The following is a 27,242-nucleotide window of genomic DNA, read 5'->3' on the forward strand; positions in this document are numbered from 1 at the left end:
TTGAGCAGTGGTCAGTTTTACAACTAGAGAATTCATTTGTGACTACATTTGTAATATGATTTCTGTACAAATATATTAAAACATAATGTTAACAAAGGGGGGGAGAACACTCTGTAACACTTGTTATTCTAATATTTTACTTCAACCGTACCCTCTTCCCATTCCCTTTGAGTGGCTTTCCTTCAATGGAAAGCCTACTGTCTTCAAGGATATAATGAAAAGTTCTGTAGTCTCAGAAATCAAAAGCCTAGAGGCTTCTGTTAAACCTGGTTGTTACACTTTATGTAACCCAGCACCTGAGAGGGTTTACAGGTTTCCCAAAACCCAGTAACAAAGAACTCCTTGCTCCATCCTTTTCCCTAAAAATTTTAACAGTATTTCTGATCTCTAACCATATGGTTACCAAAACACCCCAAATATAACACCTTAGTCTTACCTTCACTTGCTCAGCAGGTGCTTCCCTCCCCACCCCACTATTCTTCACACCCAGCCATCTTCCATTCTGCCTTCAAAATGTGTGTGGTGGACTCTGAACTTTGCTGTCACAGTTAATGCCCTGCCTCACTCCCTCACCATCTCTGATCTGGAGTATGGAACCTGCCCTTAACTGGTTTCTTCCTCACATTCTGTCTTTGACCCTGCCATCACCAAAGTTCCCTTTACAGAGCATAAAGTTGGTCGTGTTACTCATCCTTCTATAGGTCCCACTGCCCACAGGATAAAATCACTCTCTCAACTGAGAATTCATAATATGGCCCTGACCTTTCCTGGCTTCTTTCTCACCAACTTTTGCAAAACTCTGGCCTGACTACTGGGCACTCATGCCCTCTCAACCCAATCTGACACCGCCTCCTCCTTTGCCTAAAGCTCCTTCCCCCTTTACCTTGCAATCAGCTCCCTTTCTTTCTTGCACAGGATCACAGAAGAAGCGACTGTTACCCGCTATGCGTTCCTGCAGCTCTCTGTACCCACCCCAACTATAGTTGAGTCCTTACCACCTGCATTAGTGAATTAAACTTCTTTGTCTCACTCAGAAGCAGTAATTAATCTTTATATCCCAAGGGCCTGGCAGGGCAGTTCCATGAAGGCTCAAAGAAAGAACGAACGTCCCAGCCACTTTAATTCATGTTACCTTTTTTTTAATAAACAGAGACTAGAAAAATACATCAAAGCAATGAATCTTAACACCTAACACAAATTATGTTGTAACAGTCATCTGGCAAAGTATTCTTTTGAAGAGTTTAATAAAAACTAAAACCTTCTTCAATTATTGATTTGTGCTTCCTCTTAGAAGTCAGTAACAACCCTGTTTTAAAATACTTTTAAAAATAATGGACATTAAAGGTGGGATGACTATATCACTTAACCAAAGTAACTGTAGTCATCACTATATAAATCACTATTGGATGCCAATGGAATGAGTCACGGTCATTATCTATACGACTAAAAGACCACACACACAAAATTACTTCACTGAAAGCCTGTTCATATATATCCCCCTAACACTTTAACATCTGCAAGTTACAGAAGATAGTATGCCCAGTGGCTAAGAACACAGCCTGGCACCATGACACTAGTAGTGCAATTGGGGAAAAAAACTTAAAAGTTCAGTGTGTCTCAGGTTCCTCATCTGTAAAACAAAGATGATAAAGTACTCACTTCACAATGCTGCTGGCTGAGTGAGCCTGTATAGGGCTCCTGGAACAGTGTCTATAATGTCACTGTCATCACAGTGCTTTTCACTTTTTTTAAGTCCTTTTACCTATACTTTTTTTTTTCTCCTCACAACAACAGTGAGATTGCTTGGAGGAGAAACGCTTTGTCCATGTCAAAGACAAGGTAATAAGGAAACAATGATTTCCCTAAGATATTTTCAGTGGCAGAGTAGGAACTAGAAACTGTACCTAACTCCAGCCCAACACCAAATCTCCACAGATGCAGTGTGAAACAAAGTCTCTTTTAAGCACCTGGGGGGAAGAAATGGACCATCATTTGCTCAAATTAGAACAAGGAAGACACCTCATTTTCACAGTGCCTGATTCACAGCGGGCACTCCAAAGATGGCAAATGAAAAGTGCCACTGTGCTCTCTCTCAATAACAGAACAAGGTGCTCCACCAAATCAAGACTGCTACAGAAAACAAAAATCACTTAACCTGCTTTTCTGTCACATGGAAGTACATTTCATGCAATGTACAATAGGAACTTCTTTGAAACGGGGGAAAAAATTAAAATGAATCTTTTTCTTTTACTCTCAAAAGATACAAGTTTTGCAAAAAGGACTTTCATCAAGATAGTTTTTTTAAAAAACTAACCCAACCTAACTTGGCACTGCCTCCTCCTTTGCCTAAAGCTCTTTTCCCCTTTACTTTGCAATCAGCTCCCTTTCCTTCTAGGACAGGACCACAGCAGAAGCAACTGTTACCTGGTATGCATTTCTGCAGCTCTCTGTACCCACCTCAACTATACTTGAGTCCTTATCACCTGCATTAGTGAATCAAACTTCTTTGTCTCACTCAGGATCAGCAATTAATCTTTATATCCCAAGGACTTGGCAGGGCAGTTCCACCAAGGCTCAATGAAAGAACCAATGTTACCTTTTTTCTATAAACAGAAACCAGAAAAATACATCAAAGCAATAAATCTTAACACCTAACACAAATTATGTTGTAAAAGTCATCTTGCAAAGTATTCTTTTGAAGAGTTTAATAAAAACTTAAAACCTTCTTCAATTATTGATTTGTGCTTCCTCATTTATCATGACAAGGCTTTGCTCAAATAACGGACTGACATAAATGGACAAAATTTCATTTCTGTAAGACCTGCACAGATACGTCTATCTTTTACATTCCTGAGCTTAAACTGAATGTCAGTCTGATTCTGAGCAGGGCCCTGTCGGGCTCCTGGACATGGAGACCTCTTTTGCTCCCCATTCCTTGTAGGCAAGTTCTGACCTCCCATGACCTTCTCTGAGTTCTAAAGGGCAGGAGGAACAGCAAGGGTAACCACCTGAGGCAAAGATTAAAGGGAACAGAGAGGCTCATCAAGATTAGGAGATTGACCTGCTGAGACCCTGAACACACCCTCATCTTGTTAGCAACCCCCACCGTTTTGAAACTTCTCAGAAGAGGTAAATACAAGACTGTTACTGCCTTGATCCTTATCACATACTGCTTGCTGTCTGACTACATAACCTCTCCTGCTAGCATACTGAGCTCCTGCTTTGTCTCCTGGCAAAGTAATAAAGCCACTCTTTCTTTCTCTTCCATAACTCTATTTCTGTTTGGTTTTGGTGCACAGAGAGCCAAGATTTTGGCAACAAATCCTCAATTGTACATGCAGCCACGTGCACGTGGAATAGAGCTAAAGAACTTCGAAGGCAGGGGCAATGCCCCCGGGGAACCCACCCGAACCCAGAAAGTACAAGGAGGAAGACTGTCTACCCAACACCTAAGCGCCCAAACTTTGTATTTCTTCTCTTCCAGTGGAGAAGCAGGAGCTCAGACACTCGCCTTAACGATCGGACTTGACATCAGCCCCTCGTTGGGGCCTACCCTTCCTTTCGTGGCACTGCCCCTCTTGTCACCTACAAGCAGGCGCCTGGAGGATACAGGTAAACCAGTTCCAGCCCCTGCCTTCTCCAGTTCACATCTAAGCCTCGCACGTGGCGGCCACTTGGGACCTTTTGTACATCCAATTTAACAGTGAAAGGCTGGACTGTGTTCGCAACGGTGCAGCTCCAACCAGGTCTGTAGCAAGGACGTGTTGTTGAGCTTTCTGTAAACACCGAGCAAAGCGGCCCATCGAGCCCGCCGAGCTGCTCCGTGGCCCCCGACGCCTCCGCTAGCCTCCGGGAATCGCTTCCCCACGCCTCCTCTCACCCTGAGCCGGTGGCACAGCCACCCGCATCCGGACCCCAATTTCCCGTCAAGTGACCGTTACAGGGGGCCGCGTCCCGGGGAGGCCGGCGGTCCAGGTAGGTGCCCATGGGACTGCTCCCCCTCCGCCAACCGGGGATCCCCCGACCGCCGCCGCCATTTTCCCGGCGCCGGAACCCCCACCTGACGGTTCCAGCTTCTCACCTGTGGCCAGCAGAGGACTACGCGCGACGCAGTGGAGAGCGCGTGGGTGAGCTGCAGAATCCGTGGGGGTCACAACCTGGGTGCAGAACCCGCCGCTAATTCATCCCGAAGCAGGAGGCGTCGGGCCCGTCGCCCTAGTAATGCGTCCAGGCAGACTTCATCCTGATTGGCTGTGAGCGCCATGACGCAGCGGCGTCCCCGGCTGCGTGGGAAGCCCGGGTCCCCGGAGCCCCGCCCCTGCTCCCGGCCTGGGGCTCCTCGGGGCCAGACTCTGAGGGCTCCCTTAAAGGGACCACCTTCATTTCTCCATCTGGCCTCCAGAAGAAGAGGGACATAGAGAGCGAGGAGGTGTAGGGGCGAGTAGCAATAAGAAATAGGAAATCTGAAGGTCATTGTCCCTCTAACCCTTAGAGTTTCAGAGTGACAATAGAAATCTGGGGAGCTTAAAAATGTATGACCTAAAAATTGAGAACCGAGTTTTCCTGGAGGAACATACTGAGGACTTAAGCCCAGGAGGCAGCCTCTCATATTGCTCTGAGGGGCTGTTCAGAAGAGATAAGGGAGGAGCCAGGATATTTAGGAACTTTTGCAACAAAAACTAGGTAGTCGGAATATTAAAAAATTACTATTAAAAGCCAGACAGCTTAAATTAATGAAGTTAGCACTTTCTACCTATGGGAAGATGCAAGAGTCTGAGCTCACTGAAATAGTTCCTCTGACAGGCACCATAACTATCTAGAGGGTGGCGGCGTTGGAGGGAGTGGCTGATGGCCACAACATCCTGTCTTTACTGATATGGCTGGTGATACTCGTTGTCCACAAAGCCTAACCTACAGAGGCAGATCAGTAATAGAACCAGTTCTAGAATTCAGGTTCCCGACGCGCAGCACCAAGCTCTCCCTAGCATGAAGTTTTCCCAGAGGGAAACTTTACCTCCTCTGAGCATCCCTCACAGAAGGCTTTCACTGCCACTTTCTGTCCTGGGACATCTGTTCCTTAACCTAAACTCTAAAGCTCCATGATGCTGGGGACTGCAGTTAAGCCTTTTTTCATTTCCTGCACAGTGCCTTCCTCCTGCTAGTTTTCAACGAAGACTCACTGATTTAAAATCCTAAAAAAAATAAATTTAACTACCCATCACACACTTAGCCACTTTACCTATGTTTATGCGTTTTGTTCGTTTATTCATCAGGGTACAGAGGGGAAAGAATTTTTTTTCAAAATACAGAATTCCTGTTCTGACAAAATATGGAGTGTAAACAATAATGAACATCTAAGTTTAGGATGCATAGCTTCAGTATAGCTAAATTATACTCCGTTGGAGTTCCCTGGTGGACCAGTGGTCAGGACTTTGTTCTCTCACTGCTGAGGCCTGGGTTTGATCCCTGGTCAGAGAACTAAGATCCCACAAGCCACAGGGTACACCAAACAAACAAAAAATTATACTCCAAACTCTCTGTGAATCAAAAGTTTACATGTTCTTTTTCTAAAATTAGCTTCACAAACTCTCCAGTTCTATTCAGAAATATTGAAATATTTCAAATGCTGAAATTGTGTTAGAAAATGAAGATTAAACAACAGAGGGAAACACCAATACAAAAGCCAGCTCTATCAATTACCCCTGTGACCTTAAGCCTCATTTTTAAAAAATCTTTAAGATTTCTAGGAAAAAAGTTATCTAAATAAAGTCTTACCTCCTCCGCTCACCCCGACAAGTTTTTTAATTTGTTGTTATTAGAGGCCAGGGGGGAAATCCTAAAAGCCTTGGAGATGGATTTTTGAAAGAAGGGATTATATAATAGTTTATCTTTGCGTCTCTGTAACTCCTAGAATAAACAGTGCCAACTGATGAAGAACTGACTTCTGACATCAAGTCAGAACATTAACTGACTTGATGAATCATCCTGGTTTCTTCTCTATCTCACTTCCCTAGCCTTAGGAGTTTTTGAGGAATGGAGCAGTAGAACCTGAAGGAAAGGGTCAAAACTGTGGAGACTAAAGGCATTAGCTCTTGTTTACCACGTGTGTGGCTTTTCCACGCCAAGCTATTCTCCAATGCTCTATGGACACCCACTGAGTGTCCTGCAAGCTAATTCAGTTTTGACACTCACAACTCCAAAGTAGTGCAGACCCCAGAGGTTCAGGGCTTAGTTGTGCAACTCTGCTCCCTACTTCAAATGTCAGTGGGAAGTCTAGACCTTGGGTACTTCTGACAAACTAGCTGTAAATCGGGACATCCCACAATACCCTGCTCAGGGTCTAGTTTGCTAGAACAGATCACAGAACTCAGGAGAACGCATTACCTCTGTCTACTGGCTTGTTCTAAAGGATACAACTCAGGAACAGTCAAATGGAAGAGAGGCATGGAGCAAGGTCTGGGTTGTGGAGAGGGGACTCAGCTTTCATTCCCCCTCTGGGTGTGTCGCCCTCCCAGCACCCCACTGTTCACTCGAACCAGGAAGCTCTCAGAAACTGTTGTCAGTGTTTTTTTTAATGGAGATCTCATTCAGTTCAGTTCAGTCACTCAGTCGTGTCGGAGTCTTTGCTACCCCATAGACTGCAGCACGTCTGGCCTCCCTGTCCATCACCAACTCCCGGAGTTTACTCAAATTCGTATCCATTGAGTCGGTGATGCCATCCAACCATCTCATCTTCTGTCATCACCTTCTTCTCCTGACTCCAATCTTGGCATAATTAATGAAATCACTGACCGCTAATGATTAACTCAATCCCTCCTCGGGGGATTGAAGGATGGAGTTGAAAGTTTCAAGCCTCTAATCTCAGGGTTTGTTCCTCTGGCAACCAGCTTCCCTCCTCCCAGAGTCAATTCATTAGCTTAAACTCAGGCTCAGAGAGGCTTGTTATAAATACCAAAAGACCCTCCTATCCGCCTTTGAAATGGAGCAGGACTCTGTGGTCCTTTCCCACCATAAGTTTCACCTGCCTTTTGTCTGTGGAAAAACTTTAGCCAAATAATAAGTTTAATCAGAAAAGTGAGGAAAATGCAGAAACAACCAAAGAAGACCAAATAATAATAGGTTAGTCATTATGCAAAGTCAAGGATGTTTATTTCCTTCTTAAGGGCTATAGATAATATTCTGAGCCATATCCTATGAGCTGTTTTATAGATACCGAAACCCCTACCAGGTGGAAGAAGTTACCTACATGATGACCAGACTGTAGCCATGACATAAGCTGCCACAATTCTGAGAACTGGCCTCAAGGAAATGGGAACAAATCAATCCTGCAACTAAAGATTATAGTTAATCAAGATGATGCTGTTCAGACTACCAGTAATCAAGTTCAAATAACTCTCAGAGCTGATTATGCTGTTTCTGCATGTACACCCCAACCCCCAACCCCAACCCCCATCTATAGATCTATAAAACTGATGGTGATTTAGTCACTAAATCATGTCCAACTCTTGCGACCCCATGGTCTGTACCCCACCAGGCTCCTCTGTCTTTAGGATTTTCCAGGCAAGAATACTGGATTTGGTTGCCATTTTCTTCTCCAGGATGTCTTCCCGACCCAGGGATTGAACTGGAGGCTCCTGCACTGCAGGCAGATTCTTTACCCACCGAGCTACCAGGGAATTCCCTGTCTATAAAACTGTTACCCCCTAATTTTCAGAGGGGGGAGTAGGCCTTTGGACAGGCATCTGCCCTCCCCCACCCCCCAGTCCCAGCCCATCCAGCTCCAAGTCTAATCATTGGACCACCAGGGTAGATGCTTTTCAAATGGGTATGTTTCTCTCCCCCAGTTGGTTCGGCCATTCTCCAGAACTGTAATGGGCTGCGCTGCGTCTCTTCTTTTGGGTCTTGCCAGAGACTCCAGTCAGCCTTTTCTCTACCACAGATACTTCTTTTATCATGAGATGTGTCAAGTGATAGAGCACAAACCCCAGGGCTGCTTGTAATGAGGCTGGACTTGCTACTGAGTCCTTTATGGATCTGAGCCCTTCTTAAAACTAGAAACCTTCCACCTTAACCTGAAGAGATCTACCAAGCACTCTTTCTTAGTGGTAGAAGGTAAGTTGTCCTTTACTGTGGAGAAAAATCTCTGGCATGCCTTTGACCATTGGACTTCTTCACCATCCACGTAAAGTCTGTGCTCTAGAGAATAGTATTATACCAAGGTTGGGCTTCCCCCAGTGGTACTAGTGGTAAAGAATCCACCTGCCAATGTAGGAGATATAAGAGATGTGGGTTTGATCTTTGGGTCAGAAAGATCCCCTGGAGGGCATGGCAATCCACTCCAGTATTCTTGCCTGGAGAATTTCATGGACAGAGGATCTTGGTGCGCTACAGTCCATAGGATCAGCAAGAATGAGACATGATTGAAGCATGGCCCAGCAACAAGGTTATTTTCTTAGTTTTGATATATGTTCTATGCTTATATTAGATGTTAATATAAAGGCAAGCTGGGTAAAATGCTTGCAGAAATCTGTGTTCTTCTTGCATCTCTCCTATGAATCTAAAATTATCTCAAAATGTTAAAAGTAATAATTGCCATTTAAAATTTTCATCAGTATAGCAGGCTTCTGAATTTTTATTTAGAAGGGTTTATTCACCCTCTGGAAAGCATGTATCTCATCAAGACATCCGGATTACTTGCATTTCTTGCTTGTCAGGCCCAAGCAACGTGATATTTCACTATGATAGACTAATGTGGTGTTCTGTGGAATGGCCAGATGGCCTGGGTCCCTTTGGAATGTATGATGACAGAAAACAGGAAAATAAACATAGCCCTGGAGCAAGACTATAAAAGTAGAACTGCGTTCTTGCCCACGTGAATGTTCTCTTCCTCTGAACGTTGCTGTGGTTTACTACTTGGTTGGGGCAGAGGTGACACAGTTCCAGGGGCTTTACTTGGCTTTTCCTAGACAGTAGCTCTCACTCTACAGACTATTGGTCTAAGGACCAATGTGAGGATCCTGGCAGCTACTAAGTGCATCCATTCCAATCATACATTTGGGAATCAAGGTAATGACCGCCAGTTTGATAAAAGGAGCCAGTGAGCCCACTCTGAGACAGACCTGGGTGAAGTCTCCGTTTATTATCTGATTCCAATATGCCCCTCCTCCAACAGGAGGGCCTGGTGGTGCTTCGGACTCCTGGGTATCCTCATCAACTTAGACCCTGTATCCAACATCCCTCAAAATATTAGATTAGTCCTCTTTCCTGTCCAAGGAAATAGCCATAAATCACTTTGGAGAAGAACTGAAAAAAAAATCTGTACACACTTGCCCTGGTGTTCCAGATTCTTTCTCATAGACACATAGTCTTTCCTTTGGTTCATGCATTCTAGGTTTGAGTACAGGCTCAGGTCTTTAAATCAGGCAAGTTATTATAACTTTTCATTGGAGTAATGTTGACCCCAGCCTTCTACTATTAATCTCTTCTTATTGTATGCTACCAGTCTATTCTAAAGGAAATCAGTCCTGAATATTCATTGGAAGGACTGATGCTGAAGCTGAAACTCCAATACTTTGGCCACCTCATGCAAAGAACTGACTCATTTGAAAAGACCCTGATGCCAGGAAAGATTGAGGGCAGGAGGAGAGGGGGACAACAGAGGATGAGATCGTTGGATGGCATCACCGACTCGATGGACATGAGTTTGAGTGAACTCCAGGAGTTGGTGATGGACAGGGAGGCCTGGCGTGCTACAGTCCATGGGGTCACAAAGAGTTAGACACAACTGAGCAATTGAACTGAACTGAACTGATTGTGTGTTAATCAGTATCCTTTCTGTCTGCCCATCTATCTTGTCCCTAGAAATACTGCATTCTACTAGACATTGCCATTGATCAGGTTGATCCTTACTATCCATTATGGTAATCAGATCACCACTGCTTCTCTTAGTTGTCTCTACTATCCTAGGATCCTGTCCTCTCTACTGCTACTAGATCTTATTCTATAAAGGCATGAGCCCTGATCTGCAGAGGACAAACACAACTGAGCATCTCAATGATGCTGGTCCCCTTTCCAGGGCATTTGCTGTCACCTGGACAGTTGTCCAGGCCCTCCTGAAGAAGAGAGTCAACTGAAAGCTTTCTGGTCTTGTTTGGTAGATGCATTTTAGGATGCTTGTTTCTTGGAATTTTTTGATTCCCACATCCATATTCTGCTATGACTGTTCTGGCAACTCTGCTTTATTTAATGTGGTCAGTGCTTTTCCCAACTTCCAAGTACCATGCCAGCAGTATATTAGAACTGAGTCCCAGAGCCCCTACCATGTTCTTAAATACTATGTCATGGGAATAGGCCTCATTGGCAAACTCCTCTAAACTAGCTTTATGTGCTCTTATCCCCTTAATCCAGCACCTCAGGTTCTACATGTAGGCAGAATGTAGTCTGGTGGGTCAGGATCTACAGCCCCTGTGGCATAGAATCCTTTCTCTTCCTTATAGCTCCAGAACTTGCCTTGTGAGGCCAAGGTGAGACCTGACCCATTTTAAGTAAGGGTTGCCTCTTTCTTCCAACAAGGCAGAGAGACCTACGTCTGCCAGCCCAGACAGCTTAGAGAATCTGAAGTTTTAGGATTCTCAAGTACATCTACTCAGATATCCCATCCCCAGATTTCAAGGTTTTTTCCTCGCTTTACTCAGATATAGTTGACATATAACACCATGTAAATTTAAGGTGTACAATGTAATGATTTGCCATACACATATATTGCTGAAATGATGACCACAAGAAATAATTGGCCCATCTCTCACCTCACATAGTTATCTTGTGTGTGTGATAAGAACTTTTTAAAAATCTACCCTCTTAGCAACTTTCAAGTATATAGTACAGTATTGTGAACGATAGTCACCAGGCTGTATATTACACCCTCAGAGCTTATTTATCTTATAACTGGAAGTTTATACCCTTTTACCACGTTCACCTCTTACTGCACACTCCTCCCCTGATCTCTGGCAGTCACCAGTCTACTCTCTGTTTTTATGAGTTCAGTTATTTTTAGATTTCACATATAAGTGAAATCATACAGTATTTGTCTTTCTCTTACTTTTTTTTACTTAGCATAATGCCTTCTTTTATGTTGTTGCAAATGGCAGAATGCCCTTCTTTTCATGGCTGGATAATATTTTTTATGTGTGTGTGTATATATAATATATATATATAAACAGTTTCTTTATCCATTCATCAGTTAGTGGACCTTGGCTATTATAAATAATGCTGCAACGAACATGGGGGTATAGATATATCTTTGAGATAGTGGTTTCATTTCCTTTGGATGTATAACTGGAAGTAGGTTGTTGGATCATATAATAATTCTATTCTTAATCTTTTGAGGAATCTCCATACTGTTTTCCATAACAACTGCATCAGTTTACATTCCCACAACAGTGCACCAGGGCTCCCTTGTCTTCACAACTTGGCCAGCACTTATCTCTTGTCTTCTCAGGGTTCTACTTGTTTCCTATCAAGGTGGTGACCTTGACATTGGTGATTTACCAAGCAGAGAAGACAGCCTTCTCTGAACTTCTGTCACTCTTACAGCTAAGCCCTATGTCTGATCTTCAGCCCTGGCTGTCCTCTGGCTGTAGATGGTGAGAATCTCTTTAAATGCTTCTATAAGAAGCCTTTGGGGGGACTTTCCCTGGTTGTCCAGTGGTTAAGATCCCATGCTTCCAACAGACTGAGTGCAGGTTTGATCCTTGGTTAGGAAAGTAAGATCCTACATGCCGCACAGCCAAATAAATAAAATTTTTTTAAAAAGTCTTTGGATTCATATACATTGCTTGCTTAGCAATAGTCACCCATTTCCACAGTCCTTGTGGATACTAATTTGCTCCATCTCTCTCAAACCCCAGGACTTTGCACCAGCCAGTGAATCCTTTCCCACCTGCGTCCTTTCCTGGCTCGCCAGAAGCAGTGTGCCCCACCACAGCACATCAGAAACAATCAATATCCCACCTATAACCAGTGACTGATGGATCCTCATCACCACCCTGCCATCAAATGATTTATCTTCAGAATTCCATCTTTAGAGTCTGTTTTCTAGAACCAGCTCTCTTAAGAAGACTTCCTAGAAGCAGGACCTAAGGCAAGTACCCTTGTACAGATTATTCTTTGAAGTATTGCTCTCAAGAGCAGGGGAGTAATAGAAGTAGGAGAAAAAAATTGAGAATCTAGTCTGATCTAACAGAAGTTCTGGAGCGTGAATTATACCACAGGGTTATTCAACTTTGAGACAGGGGTCCAGGCTCTTATTCTCCTGTATCAGTCAGTTATCGACTGCAGGCTGCCTGAGAGTAGGGTGCATAATTAGCTGAGTAAGGCAGCTCCTTTTTGGCTGCAGGGAATCCTTGCAGCCCGGGGGCAGCTGTGACCCATCAGCTGTCAGTGGTCACAGCAGCTGGGTGACCAGTGCCCCATCTGAGTAGAGCACCAACAATATCCACACTAGACACAACATAAATACTAAGTAAATGTCAGTTTTTTCGGAGCTTCGCTGGCACTCCAAAGGCTAAGACAGCACTACCACTGCAGGAAGTGTGGTTTCCATCCCTGGTTGGGCAACTAAGATCCCACAAGCCATGCAAAGAGGCCAAAAAAAAAAAAAGAAGAATACATTTATGATCAAATATGCCCAGAATATCTGGGAAGGCTCTGCAAGAACCACAGCTGTAGTTGCTGCTGGGAAGAGAAACTGGACACAGCATATGGACACATCATGATATTTCCTTTCATACTGACAGCATTTTAGCCAGATATATGTGTTACCATTCTAATTTAAGGAAGGAGAAAGTTAAAAACCCCTTTGAGGTGCCTATGAGCTTAAGAGATGGGGTTAACCTTCTCTGCTGCCCAGAAAAGTCATTTTCCCCAGAGGTTTCTGAATCCTCCCTGACTCCTGCAACAGAGTGTCATAACTGATGGATTTCTCAGCCTTATGAGCCATCGATTTAACAATCAGATTTAATAGGGCACTCTCTGCAGTGCTCAGAGAGGCCCTGTGACAAGCAGGGAATCCCAATTCTTCGTTCTATTGCTCTTTTATTATTATTGGGGTACTCTCTATGCCTGTATAATGGCTTCCTCCTCCTCAAAACGTGAGAGCAATAAGGTGCAAAAATATGTACTCAATAACAGACCTCAGAAAAGAGCTAAGAGAGCTGCAGCCAATAACACTGGGACGACTCTTCAGTGGTAATGAGTGCAGGGAACAGCAGCCCAGAGCTGGCAGAGGCCGCAGATACTGAACCAGAGGCTTAGAGACCTCCAGTCTCCCTATGGCTGGGACTTAGCATCCTCTGTGCTACCCAGTGATATTCTGGAATTCAAAAGGTATTTGAAATCCAAGGTTTTGATTTTCTGAGAAGGCAGCCAAGTCTTTGGTAGTTTGGGAGGAGTCTTGGTGCTAAAAGGAGTAGCTTAGAAGTGACAATTTCACATTAACACAGACCAGTGGTGGAAATGAATTCTGATTATTCTCTTTTTGCTCCTCTAACTGCTTCCCCTATACCCACACCCACATATTATGCCAAGGACTTATCTAGCTTGCATCTCCTGGTCTTTTGTCTCTGGCAGAGTTAAGCCAAGGCGAGGCTGGAAGGAGTCTGCAGGGTGGACTGAGAAAGAGAAGAGAATTGCTCTCTTGACTCCCTCCCTCCCTGTGGGATTAGAGGGTGGAGGTGGCTTCATACACTACTTAAGGCCTGGCGTGCTACAGTCCATGGGGTGGCAAAGAGTCAGACATGACTGAGCAACTGAACTGAACTGAACTGAACTGAAGGCCACCTCTCTTCTCCTTTGCTTCCACTGTGGCTCAGCTGGTAAAGAATCTGCCTGCAATGCGGGAGACCTGGGTTCAATTCCTGGGAAGATCCCCTGGAGAAGGGGAAAGGCTACCCACTCCAGTATTCTGGCCTAGAGAATTCCATGGACTATACAGTCCATGGGGTTGCAAAGAGCTGGACAGGACTGAGCGACTTTCACTTTCACTTCTTCTCTCCTACAGCTCAGCTTTCAGGAGTTCTGGGCCTCACTCCCTCCTTTTCCCTTGGGCAAAGCCCACTGTGTGGCAGCCTAATTTATTGTATCTAGCCCCAGGATGCTTCATCATCTGCTGATAACACCTTTGTTCAGTTCAGTTCAGTTCAGTCGCTCAGTCATGTCCGACTCTTTGCGACCCCAGGAACTGCAGCACACCAGGCCTCGCTGTCCATCACCAACTCCCGGAGTTCACTCAAACTCATGTCCATCGAGTTGATGATGCCATCCAGCCATCTCATCCTCTGCTGTCCCCTTCTCCTCCTGCCCCCAATCCCTCCCAGCATCAGGGTCTTTTCCAATGAGTCAGCTCTTTGCATGAGGTGGCCAAAGTATTGGAGTTTCAGCTTCAGCATCAGTCCTTCCAATGAACACCCAGGACTGATCTCCTTGCAGTTCAAGGGACTCTCAAGAGTCTTCTCCAGTACCACAGTTCAAAAGCATCAATTCTTTGGCGCTCAGCTTTCTTCACCGTCCAACTCTCACATCCATACATGACCACTGGAAAAACCATAGCCTTGACTAGACATACCTTTGTTGGCAAAGTAATATCTCTGCTTTTTAATATGCTATCCAGGTTGGTCATAACTTTCCTTCCAAGGAGTACGTGTCTTTTAATTTCATGGCTGCAATCACCATCTGCAGTGATTTGGGAGCCCCCAAAAAATAAAGTCTGACACTGTTTCCCCATCTATTTGCCATGAAGTGATGAGACCAGATGCCATGATCTTCATTTTCTGAATATTGAGCTTTAAGCCAACTTTTTCACTCTCCTCTTTCACTTTCATCAAGAGGCTTTTTAGTTCCTCTTCACTTTCTGCCATAAGGGTGATGTCATCTGCATATCTGAGGTTATTGATATTTCTCCCGGCAAACTTGATTCCAGCTTGTGCTTCTTCCAGCCCAGCATTTCTCATGATGTACTCTGCATAGAAGTTAAATAAGCAGGGTGACAATATACAGCCTTGATGTACTCCTTTTCCTATTTGGAACCAGTCTGTTGTTCCATGTCCAGTTCTAACTGTTGCTTCCTGACCTACATATAGGTTTCTCAAGAGGCAGGTCAGGTGGTCTGGTATTCCCATCTCTTTCAGAATTTTCCACAGTTTATTGTGGTCCACACAGTCAAAGGCTTTGGCATAGTCAATATACACCTTTGTAGTAATCCCTTTAACTCTCTCTAGTCATTCCTTCTGTTTCTTGCTAAAACCCTAACTGATATATTGATGAACTGAAATCTCACTTAGGCTAAAAAAATTAAAATGCAAGAAAGCAAATCTAGCCACTCATCCAACATAGACCTTTCTCCTGATGGGTGGTTTAGTCACTAAGTTGTGTTCAACTCTTGTAACCCCATGAACTGTAGCCCAACCCCCCCACACCCCCAGTTTCCTCTGTCCACGGAATTTCCCAGGTAAGAATACTGGAATGAGTTGCCATTTCCTTCTCCAGGGGATCTTCCCAACTCAGGAACTGAACCCAGGTCTCCTGCATTGCAGGTGGATTCTTTACCAACTGAGCCACCAGGGAAGCTCACCTTTTATTATTTAAAGCAAACTCTCTATATCTGTAAAGAATGCTTTCAGCCAAAAGTATCATCAATTTACAATGGCTTAAGCCACAAGGACATTTATTGTTACTTAATTTAATGGCACCCCACTCCAGTACTCTTGCCTGGAAAATCCCATGGACGGAGGAGCCTGGAAGGCTGAAGTCCATGCGGTCGCTGAGGGTCGGACACGACTGAGCGACTTCACCTTCACTTTTCACTTTCATGCACTGGAGAAGGAAATGGCAACCCACTCCAGTATTCTTGCCTGGAGAATCCCAGGGACGGGGGCGCCTGGTGACCTGCCATCTGTGGGGTCGCACAGAGTCGGATACGACTGAAGCAACTTAGCAGCAGCAGCAGCAATTTGAACTATAGAGGTAAGCAGTCTCCTAATTGGTTCTGTTAACTCAAGGATGACAGCAAGGACCCAGGTTCTTTCCATCTTTCTGCTTTGCCAATATAAAGTATGTTGGCTTTACATTTTCATGCTTGCTGCCTCATAGGCACAAGATGGTTGCCACAACTCCAGGCATGACAGTCACATCCAGGGGCAGGAAACAGTAAACAGAGGAAAAGGTGTTCTTTTTGTGAGGCTTTATCTTTTTCTCCTGGAAGAAATCTCCTTCCCAGAAATTTCATAACAAATGTCCCCAATTGTCTCACTGGCCAGAACTTAGTCACATGGCTACCTCTACAAAGAGAGTATGCAAGTATCTGGCACCCTAGTCTTTGTATGGGGAGGTGTCAAAAGAAAGGTGGGGTTGGGAATAGAAATTGAGCAACCAGCCAAGGGTCTGTCACATCCTATGCTGCAGGTAAACTTTCAGCCCAGTGTCATTCTCTGAGAAATTACTTATGCTATCTTCCAAAAAGAAATGCCTGTTACCTCTTGTCTGTCTGTTGTTTTTCTAAATAGTAATAAACTTTAAGACCCAATTCAAGTTCTTTCAACATCTATTTATGACCTTCATTGAATTATACCCTTGATGTCCACATAATCTGCTTGGGAAGGCCATCTAGAAAACTGTACTTAATATATTTTCTTATTTTCTGCATTCTTGACGCACTGGCATCTGAGGCCTCATTCCTAGAGATAGCAAACAACTAGCCTGGGAGCACTTTTTATGTGGACTTCCATGATGGCTCAGCAGTAAAGAATCCCCCTGCAATGCAGGAATTGCAGAAGTCGTGGGTTCTATCCCTGAGTTGAGAAGATCCTTTGGAGGTGGGCATGGCAACCCATTTAAATATTCTTGCCTGGAGAATCCCATGGACAGCAGACCCTGGCAGGCTTCAGTCCATAGGATCACAAGGAATGGGGAACACACATACTTTTTATATGTAAACCAACCATCCAGGGCTTACTCTGACCTGCCTCAACACACAAACATACACACACACACACCCTTACATCCAACTCTAGGCAATTTTCCCTGCCCTAATCCCCCAAGGCCAGGTACCAGACTTGTTGAGACAGCCCAAATTCCCCAGAGTCTGCTGAAATTATTCAAACCAACCAATCCTAAACCACTTATCCTATCTCCCCCATTCCTTCCCAAGGAAACCACAATAAGGGCTTTTGCCCACCTTTTCTTCCACCACTCCACCTCCTGACTGAATCAGGTACTTCCCCATGTAGCCGCCCCTCCTCTTGGGAACAGTAATAACCTATTTTCTCAATGGTAATCCCCTGATCTGTTGTCTCACCGGTCCTGAATAATAACAAAACCCACCTTTAAAAACGAAACCCTTCCCGATAACCTACTTCCCTTGGTGGTTTTCTACCTATTTGCCTTCTCTACTCAGGGGCCAACTCTGTGAATTTATTGCCCCTGGACTCCAATTGGTCAGGTCTTACTCTCCTTCTCCATAGTCAGCTCATATGTCCCCTAGTCTTCCTACTATAGTGCCTACAACAAATCTTTCCTTGCTGATACTGGCCACCTCTGTTAGGATAACTTACATCAAAGACCACACGCTCTCAGAGTGGAGGTCAAAGGAATAAGAGGCAAAGTAGGACTAGAATCCCATCTTTATGGAATTAAATTATTTAACTTTACTATAACCCCAGAAAAGATGTATTGTCCTCACTTTACAGATATAAAACTAAGACTCGGTGTATTCATTTCCTATTGCTGCTGTAACAAATTTCCACAAACTCAGTGGCCTGAAATAACAACACAAATTCATTCTCTTACTAGAGGTCAGGAGACCAAAATCAATTGTACTGGCCATGCTGTTTCTGCTGTTTCCCTCTGGAGGCTCTGAGGGGAGAATCCATTTCCTTACCTTTTTCCTTACCTTTTACTGTCTTAGTTTGTGCCCCTTCCTTCACCTTCATAAACATCATGTCAATCTCTACTTCCAATATCTCATCACCTTCTTTTCCATAAAAGAAAACCTCTGTCTTCCTCTTTTAAGGACACTTGTGATGACATTTATGGCCCATCCAAATAATCCAGGATAATCTCATCTCAAAATTCTCAATTTATTGTTGTTGTTCAGTTGCTAAGTCGTATCTGCCTCTTTGTGACCCCATGGACTGCAGCACGCCAGGCTTCCCTGTCTTTCACTATTGCCTGGAGTTTGCTCAAACTCATGAACATTGAGTCAGTGATGCCATTGAGTCAGTGATACCATCTCATCAACTGTCTCCCCTTTCTCCTCCTGCCTTCAATCTTTCCCAGCATCAGGGTCTTTCCCAATGAGTCAGCTCTTCACAACAGGTGGCCAAGTATTGGAGTTCAGCTTCAGCATCAGTCCTTCCAATGAATATTCAGTTATTGGGTTGGCCAAAAAATTCCTTTGGGCTTTCCGGTAACATCTTAAATCCTCTTCCCTCCTATCTTAGCTCATGTAATAAAGGCATTTATTCCTTTCACAATAGAATTTCAAAGTCCCTTTGCTATATAAGGTAACATTCTTAGGTTACAAGAATTAGCACTGGGTATTTTTGAGGGTCACCATTCAGCCTAACCGGAGAAGGCAATGGCACCCCACTCCAGTACTCTTGCCTGGAGAATCCCATGGATGGAGGAGCCTGGTGGGCTGCAGTCCATGGGGTCGCTAAGAGTCAGACATGACTGAGCGACTTCACTTTTACTTTTCACTTTCATACATTGGAGAAGGAAATGGCAACCCACTCCAATGTTCTTGCCTGGAGAATCCCAGGGACAGGGCAGCCTGGTGGGCTGCCGTCTATGGGGTCGCACAGAGTCGGACACAACTGAAGTGACTTAGCTTAGCAGTATTCAGCCTAACACACTGGGTAGTGTCAGCATTCCTGAATGCTGCATTCTTCTGGAAGGTCTAAGTGAGGATCCATTTCCTTGCCTCTTCCAGCTTTTAAAGGCCACCTGAATTCCTCGGCTGTGGCTTCTACTTCCACTTTCACTTTCACAGTCAGCAGTGTATCATCTTCAAATATCTCACTGACTCAAACTCTGCTTCCATCATCACATCTCCTTCTTTGACCCTCATGCCTCCTTCCCTCTTTCCCTTATGATTATATTAGGCTCAGGAAAATCTTACCTGCAAACTACCTTTGCCTTTAATGTAATAGATTCACACTTTCAGGGGATTAGGACATGGACATCTTTGAGAGGGGGGATGTTATTTTTGCCTACTCCACTCAGACAGAAAGCAGCTTAGTGGTTTCTGGGAACCAGGGTGGAGAGGAGTAGGAAGAGGGGCCTGCAGAGGAGCAGGAGAAAACTTTGGGGGGTGATCAGTGTGATTATCTTGATTGGATGATGGTTTCATGGATATACCACACATATATCAAAAGTTAACAAATAAGAGAAGAGTGAAAAGGTTGGCTTAAAGCTCAACATTCAGAAAACTAAGATCGTGGCATCCGGTCCCATCACTTCATGGCAAATAGATGGGGAAACAGTGGCTGACTTAATTTTTCTGGGCTCCAAAATCACTTCAGATGGTGATTGCAGCCATGAAATTAAGAGACGCTTACTCCTTGGAAGGAAAGCTATCACCAACCTAGACAGCACATTAAAAAGCAGAGATACTACTTTGCCAACAAAGGTCTATCTAGTCAAGGCTATGGTTTTTCTGGTGATCATGTATGGATGTGAGAGCTGGACTATAAAGAAAGCTGAGTGCCAAAGAACTGATGCTTTTAAACTGTGGTGTTGGAGAAGACTCTTCAGAGTCCCTTGGATGACAAGGAGATCCAACCAGTCCATCCTAAAGGAGATCAGTCCTGGGTGTTCATGGAAGGACTGATGTTGAAGCTGAAACGCCAATACTTTGGCCACCTGATGCGAAGAGCTGACTCATTTGAAAAGACCTTGATGGTGGGAGAGATTGAGGGCAGGCGGAGAAGGGGACGACAGAGGATGAGATGGTTGGATGGCATCACTGACTCAATGGACATAGGTTTGGGTGAACTCCAGGAGTTGGTGATGGACAGGGAGGCCTGATGTGCTGTGGTTCATGGGATTGTAAAGAGTCAGACATGACTGAGCGACTGAACTGAACTGAACAAATTGCAAACTTTAAATACATGCAGTAAGCTGTATGTCAATTATATCTCAATAAAGCTGTAAAAAGAAATTAAATGAGAAAAACCCCGGAAGCTCAAGGACTTTGGCCAAGTTTACAGAACTAGGCAATAGTGAAACTAAGATATACATCCAGGTCAGTTAACCTGATGCTGAAAATCTATGCCTGTGATAGAGTGCCCTTTCCTTTATCCTCTTATCATATTTAGGATGATAATACTTGCCCCTTAGGGCTGTTGAGTCCATGGTTAGATGCTTCATAAATGGCCAGTTCCTTCCCTTTCTCCTTTTAGTCGAAATTTCTGAGTATCCCGGAACAGATTCTAGTTTGCAGAGCTTGAAAATCACCATAAAAGAGAGAGAGAAAGGTATCTAAGAAAAATGGAGCTAACAGGCTACTAAATAGGTCTCCCCCCAGCCAGAAACATCTCAGACTCTACAATGCAAATCAACACATAGGATCTGACATAAGTCAGTGTTATTTGGGTCTCTCAGCTGGTGCAATTGTTTGCCTGGTGATGAGAGATGATGCTCACGAACAAGCAAGAGGAGGCAAGCATGTGGAAGCCCCCCACTGTTGTAAACAGGGTTATAAATGCTTGCTATACCCAAGATCACAAAGCCCTTTTGACTGATGTACCACACTTGATCCAAAGTGGTGAAATAAAACAGAATGATGCTTCCAGAAACCCAAAACTGGTTCCATGGTTTCCTCAAAAGAAGAAAATGTACCCATGTTTCCCTCATTTAGGTACTCCTGTGCTTAGAAGATAGCATCTTCTATTCCTAGATAAATTGAAAATGTCTTGAAGAAAGGGTTCACATTTCCAATTTCCTCTGGAATTCTTCATTAGTTACTGTATCCCTGATGGGGCTGTCCTAGGCTTCTGATTCAGGTTGTAGGGTTCACCTTGGATTCGTCTCCTATTTCTTGACCTTTCTGTCTACTTCTCCCACCCAAGGCCCTGTGCGTTAGATGATCACATTAAGCTTATGTTGGTCACATCAATAAAATTAGGAAAATAGGAATAAATAAATCAAAAGTATGATGAAAAAGAAGAGGAGGGGGAATAGCAGATGTTGCAATCTTCATTTGTCACCATAAAGCCCTGTCCAGTTCATAGACCTGCAGGCAATCTACCAAAGTGAATTTGGTATATAAAGTGAATTTAAGGTTTATAGTCATGATTTCAGGAGTGGTAAATACAGTAAGAGAGAGCCAGCGCAGTTAAGTTCCACTGCTCCTGATCCACTCCATGATTTGAGGCAAATTAGCTTAACTCCCTATGCCTCGGTTTCCTCATCTGTCAAACCAGAGTAATAAATCGTTTCTGATTCATGGAGCTGTTACAAGGTGCAGACACGTGCAATAGATCCTTAGCAGATGGATGTTGCTTTTCTCATCTTCCTCTCCCGTCCACCTTTATCTAATTTGGGCTATGAATTTGCTCCAGCTAAATGCCTCAGGCGAGATGAGAATGTGAACGTCAATCAACCTAGAAAGAAAGTGCTGGGATACCGCGACCCATGGCGAGCCATTAGTCCTCAAAAGCTCTGAGAGCAGGCAGTTTTGGGCTGCAGCCAGGTTTTGGCACAGAATCATGTCCTGTTTTGCATTGTTCGCTAATTGTTTCAAGTCATTTCCCCTCTCTAGGATTCAGGATCTCAGCTAGTTAAAGCATGAGCCTGGCAAGATCCTCCTTATGATCTGTCTAATTCTTCTCAGTTCTTTCTTCTACCATTTTCCTCCGCATGCGTGCTGAGTCATTTCAGTTATGTCCGCCTCTTTGCGATCGTATGGACTAGAGCCTGTCAGGCTCCTCTGTCCATGGGATCCTCCAGGCAAGAATACTGGAATGGATTGCCATGCCCATCTCGAGGGGATCTTCCCAACCCAGGGATTAAACCCGAGTCTCTTATGTCTCTTGCATTGGCAGGTGGTTTCTTTACCACTTGTTCCACCTTTACTTAGGAGCCTGTTCCTTATAAGTCTACTTGAATTTAAAAAACAAAACAAAACAGAAACTAGTAATAGTGATGGAAAGCTAAGCCAAGCCCTTATGTTTAGAGCAAGTTCTCTCCAGCATGAAGTTGAGGTATGTACTGGGGCCTCTGATGTCAGGCCAAAACACTTGCTCTCCTGGATCTGTCTATGACAAAGTCATCACCCACCACGCTCAACTCAATCTTGACCCCTCAGAGAGTGGCTGATGACAAAAGAGGTGGTTTTGTCATCAAAGGTGGTTCAAGACCAGGGTTCAGAGGAGTCCTGTTAGAATCAGTCAGGTGTTTGTGGCTGCTGCTTCCTTTAAGGTAGCTGAAAGGGTCGCGCTTTATGCTTACTCCCAAGAACTGTGGTTCTAAACTTTGCCTACATTTTAGAATCACCAAGGGAGCTTTTAAACCGGCAGAGATGATAATTGTATTGGTTTGGGATGGGGCCTGGGCACTGGTATTTTTTAAAAGCTCCCCAGGCAATTCTAAGTGCATTCAAGATTGACGAGCATCGATCTAGGTCAGAGGCTGGAATGTAATTGCTGGGGCCCGTACCTGAGTTTCTGAACACACCTGCAATAGCACAAGGGATAGGCCTGAAGTAGCATAGTTGCGTGAATCCCCAGTACTTAACAAGGTGCCTCCCACATGGTAGGTATGCAATAAACGTTTGGCAGACAGATAAACACGTGAATAAACAAATTAGTATACAGAAAGAGTATTGGACTGAAGGCCAGAAAACCATGTCCTCAGTTGTAGTATTATGGGGTGACTTTTGGAAAGCTCCTAGGTAACCTAAGGATGGGGGCTGGTTTCCAGGTGAACCAATCCTGTGATTAGAGGGTTGGAACTTTTCCTCCTAACCTTGACCTCTGGGAAAGGGAGAGGAGCTGGGGATTGATCCCAGTCACTACTGGCCTGCCCTGACCCAACCACTATATAAATATGGGCAATTATTTTCTCTAAGTCCCAGTTTATTCTCTTATGATAATAGGGCCTACTTTATTTTATTCACAACATTATTGTGAAAATAATGTTTGGAAGAGTGCCTATTTGTATTGTATAGCTAACGTTTTTAGAAATCACACCTAACAGTCATCCTTGCTGCCTAGTTTTTCTATCAAACTTGGAAACATGCAGAAACTACTCGTGTGGAGGCTTGATGGAGGGGTCCAAGTGGGAAGGAAGCCCCCACTGCAGTGGTATTGCTTCTGTCCCGCTGAGTAGGGGCCCAGCCTGGCTATTCTTCTTGGGGATCTTGAAGCCATGCAGGCTGACCCACATCCCAGCGAGCCATGAGCAGTCAGACGCTCCCCAGGCCGTCCTTGATTGCCTTTGCTCATAAGTCCCTGATTCTCAACACAGTGTTGGCCCAAAGTGGATCCTCAGTGGATGAATAAATGAATGTGCCTGGATTTCTGCCTTTGAAGACAGTTTTAATATGTGCCTCTGTCTCTTTTGTTTTGTCAACTCTCTGGCCACGTATCTCGTGGCTGTGGACTTAGTTTCCTGAAAGGGGCATGACTGTGCTGGCTCCTCAGTTTGGATGTGCCCTGATGGCACATGGGAGACTCATCTGCCCCACCACCCACAGCTCTTTAGGCCCCCACCAGCCAGGCCAGGCCTTGGCCCTTCACTCAGGGGGATTTGAAATTCAGACAAAACATATGGTGTTTGCCCACGACCTTGCTGTTTTTATGTTTTTAAATAACTTGTTTTTCATATTATTACAAAATAACACATGTTTGCTTGGAAAAACCAGGCAAGCAAAAATTAAGCACAAATCTTTCATAAATCCCTAAGTCTTAGAGAATCACTGTTTAGTGTTCCTAGTTTTGTGTATGCATGCACACACACACACACACACGTGCATGCACACACACAGACATATTTAGAAAAATGGGGTCATCCTGTACTTAGTGATTTGTGACCTGCTTTGTTCACAGAACAATGCCTCGCTGCCTTAAATGGTCATCTTGAATTATTATTAATCCCCACCCCCAAGGACCCACTTCTGTGGTCATCAATTGCTTACAGTTATTTACAAAATGAGCAACATAAGTCCAAACAACCCAAATCAGTCAGCAACGGGGAGAGCATTTCTCACTAACTGATGCAGTGGTAATCTGTGCTTTGAGCAGTGGTGTCTGCTCAGAAACAAGCCCTACATCCCATGAAATGTTTGTTTCATCAAGGGCTCCAGGGCTCAGGCTGTAAAAGAAACAAAGAGTTTACTGAGCAGCCATAACCTTAAAATTGCTACAGTTTCTATGAAACTGGAAAATTCCATCGCTACAGCCAATGTCAACAGCCCAGGCAAGAAAGGAATGTAGGAATTCAAAGGAAGGGAAGAATTTGATTAAGAGAGACTATGGGTAACTGGCAAAAACTCGATGAAAATGACCAGAAGTTACTGGCTTCCAGCATCTGCGTCCAGAAATTAGATTACAGGCACTGGCCCTCCCCGGAGTGGGTAAGGTAGCAGGCATATAACACGTATTTGTATAAAGAATGAACCCAGGCTAGGATTCAGGTTCTGGCAACCATGCAGCTGGCTAACAGTATCCTGAGAAGCCCCTCCCCACTGCCTTGGGGCCTGGTCTCCTCCCCTGATCTATGGAGCTCTTCTGCCAAGTCCACACACGTGCACACCTCCGGCACCTCCTATAAAAGCTATGCCTCAGAATAAGAAGCATGATGGCTGGTGGAGGGGAGAGCATGGAGGCTTGCAGGGATAGTGATAGGAGTCAGACTGAGAGAGAAGACAGGCAATATCACTCTCAACACACATCAAACAAAGAGAGGTTAAGTTCAGATACCTTCTGGGTTCATCCTCCCACCAAGGTTATGCAGGAACTTCTGAACTGAGGTCCCTTGCTTCCGAATGCCATTCTTCATGACTCATTCCCCCAAATGCCACCCTGAGTAGTTTTTATACTCTCTATATTTTCTTGTTTAAAATGTTCTCTTCTTGTGACTTCCCTAGAGGTCCAGTGGCTAAGATTCTGTACTCCCAGTGAAAGGACTCAGGTTTAATGCCTGATCCAGGAACTAGATCCCACATGCTGCAGCAGGCAGCTAAAAAGAACTCACATCTGCAATGAAGATCAAAGATGCTGCATGCTGCAACTAAGACCTGGTGCAAACAAGAAGATAAATATTAAAACACATTTTTTTTCTCTTTTGATATTTGTGAAAAGCAAGTACCACCTGAACATTGTTCAAAAATTAAACTGAAACAAAAGGCCCATAATGGGAAACATCGTTCACTTGCTTCTACTCCCCACTGATTTCCTACCATCCCCGCCCCAGCTCTAGCTACCAGAGGCAGCTAACTTCTACTTCTTTATTTTTTGGCAGTTCTTCTGCCATTTAGCTCCATGTTTCTAAATAGTTTGCTTATATTGCTATTTCCCAACCCTTCAATTTTAAGGTTTATAGCAGGACTTGCCTGGTCCTCCAGCGGTTAAGCATCTGCCTGCCAGTACAGGGGACATGGGTTCAATCTCTGGTCTGGGAAGATTCTTCGTGCCGCCGGGCAACTAAGCCTGTGCACCACAATTACTGAGCCCATGTGTCCAGAACCCGTGCTCTGCAGCAAGAAAAGCCACCTCAATGAGAAACTCTCACACTGCAACTAGAGAAAGCACATGCACAGGAGCAAAGCCCCAGCACAGCCAAAAATACATAAATACAAAAAGTTAAAGAAAACAATAAACTTGGCTACCTCCTTTATATGTAGGTGAGGATTTTTTTTTTATTTGCAAACGTGCTATTGAACTATGATGGACATATAGTAAATTGCACATAAAGTGTACAATTCCATAAATTTTGACAAAGGTTCACTGATGAAACTGATGGGAGAAATTTTCACATACTAAGGCATGGGGAAGTCATTCTGACTTATACATGGTTTGGCTTGAACTTTATGCTAAGAACAGCCTTACAGCCTATCAAATATACATTGTACATCTGCTTTAACCATTAAAGAAAAGAATGTATTTAAAAGTCAAAATGGAGCGACAGTGATTCAGGCATTCACAAGGGAGCCTGGTGGCCCTAGCGGATGTGGTTGCAGACACATTCCTTCATCACTGAGAGCTTGAATTTTCCAAACTGTATCAAACTCAGGGACATCACTAGCTATTTTCAAGACAACACCTGCTAGTGTTAATAGCTCCAGCTTCAACCTTCTGGTGCCAAAGTCTCCCTTTGTAGCAATAACTATGCAGCCATTTTGGATCCCAAACAATCCTTGCTTAACAAGCACCCTTACTTCTTACCAGCTCCAATCCTAATTCCTGATGAACTACTTACATAACTTTTGTAGTCTGGCAGAACACAATTAAGTACTTCTTGAATCTGTGTCTCCTGGACTGTAGTTGGTTTGGCTCAAATAAAACTCATTCCTGTTTCTATTATAGATTGTTTATTGATTATTTGTGTTGACAAAACCATTACCACAATCAAAATTAGTCATCTAACTCTGTCCTTTTTTAAAAAGGTGGTTTGGGCTCTGCTAGGACCTTTGCATTTCTATTAAAATCAGCTGGTCAGTTTCTGCAGACAATTCTGTTTTAATTTGGTTGGAATTACATGGAATCTGCACATCAATTTGGGAAGAATCAACACCTTGGGAAAGTGTTATATATCTGAGTTTTGGAGAATGAGCAGGATTTTGCAAAGTGGAGAATATGGAGGGAAGACATTCCAGAAACAAAGACTTAGAAGTAAATGAAATTGTGTGGAGAGGAGCTCATTGGTACCACCGGAATACAAAACACATCTGGTAATCACAGGAGATGAGACGCAAATTAGCAACCAGATGTTCACCTTCTAGGCTGTAGCTCAAAGAATCCTTCTTTAGACACAAAGAACAGCCCCAGGAGCCTCCAGAAATTGATCCATGAGATTCCACTGTGCTAGTGAAATGTCTAATTTGCCCCATCAATAAAAAGGAATTCCTCCACTATTCAACCTCTGCTGCTACTGCTAAGTTACTTCAGTCGTGTCCGACTCTGTGTGACCCCATAGACGGCAGCCCACCAGGCTCCCCCATCCCTGGGATTCTCCAGGCAAGAATACTG

General features: G+C 44.1%; 1 protein-coding gene across 6 annotated transcripts in view; it reads right to left on the minus strand.

The window, feature by feature from the left end:
• The window catches only part of LCLAT1 (lysocardiolipin acyltransferase 1), a 284,186-nt gene that overhangs the window by 196,539 nt on the left and 60,405 nt on the right, over window positions 1–27,242 (minus strand). For 2 of the 6 annotated variants that reach the window (XM_019970480.2, XM_019970478.2), the window contains exon 1: window positions 4,082–4,251. The exons of 1 other annotated variant lie outside the window; for it this stretch is intronic. The gene's annotated coding sequence lies outside the window, so the exon portion shown is untranslated. Of the gene's footprint in view, window positions 1–2,457; window positions 2,604–4,060; window positions 4,253–27,242 lie in introns of those variants that run through there. 3 more of the 6 variants (XM_070798932.1, XM_070798933.1, XM_070798935.1) reach the window with 3 other exon arrangements.

Source organism: Bos indicus, chromosome 11 (genome assembly GCF_029378745.1).
Source record: "Bos indicus isolate NIAB-ARS_2022 breed Sahiwal x Tharparkar chromosome 11, NIAB-ARS_B.indTharparkar_mat_pri_1.0, whole genome shotgun sequence".
Lineage (NCBI taxonomy): Eukaryota > Metazoa > Chordata > Mammalia > Artiodactyla > Bovidae > Bos > Bos indicus.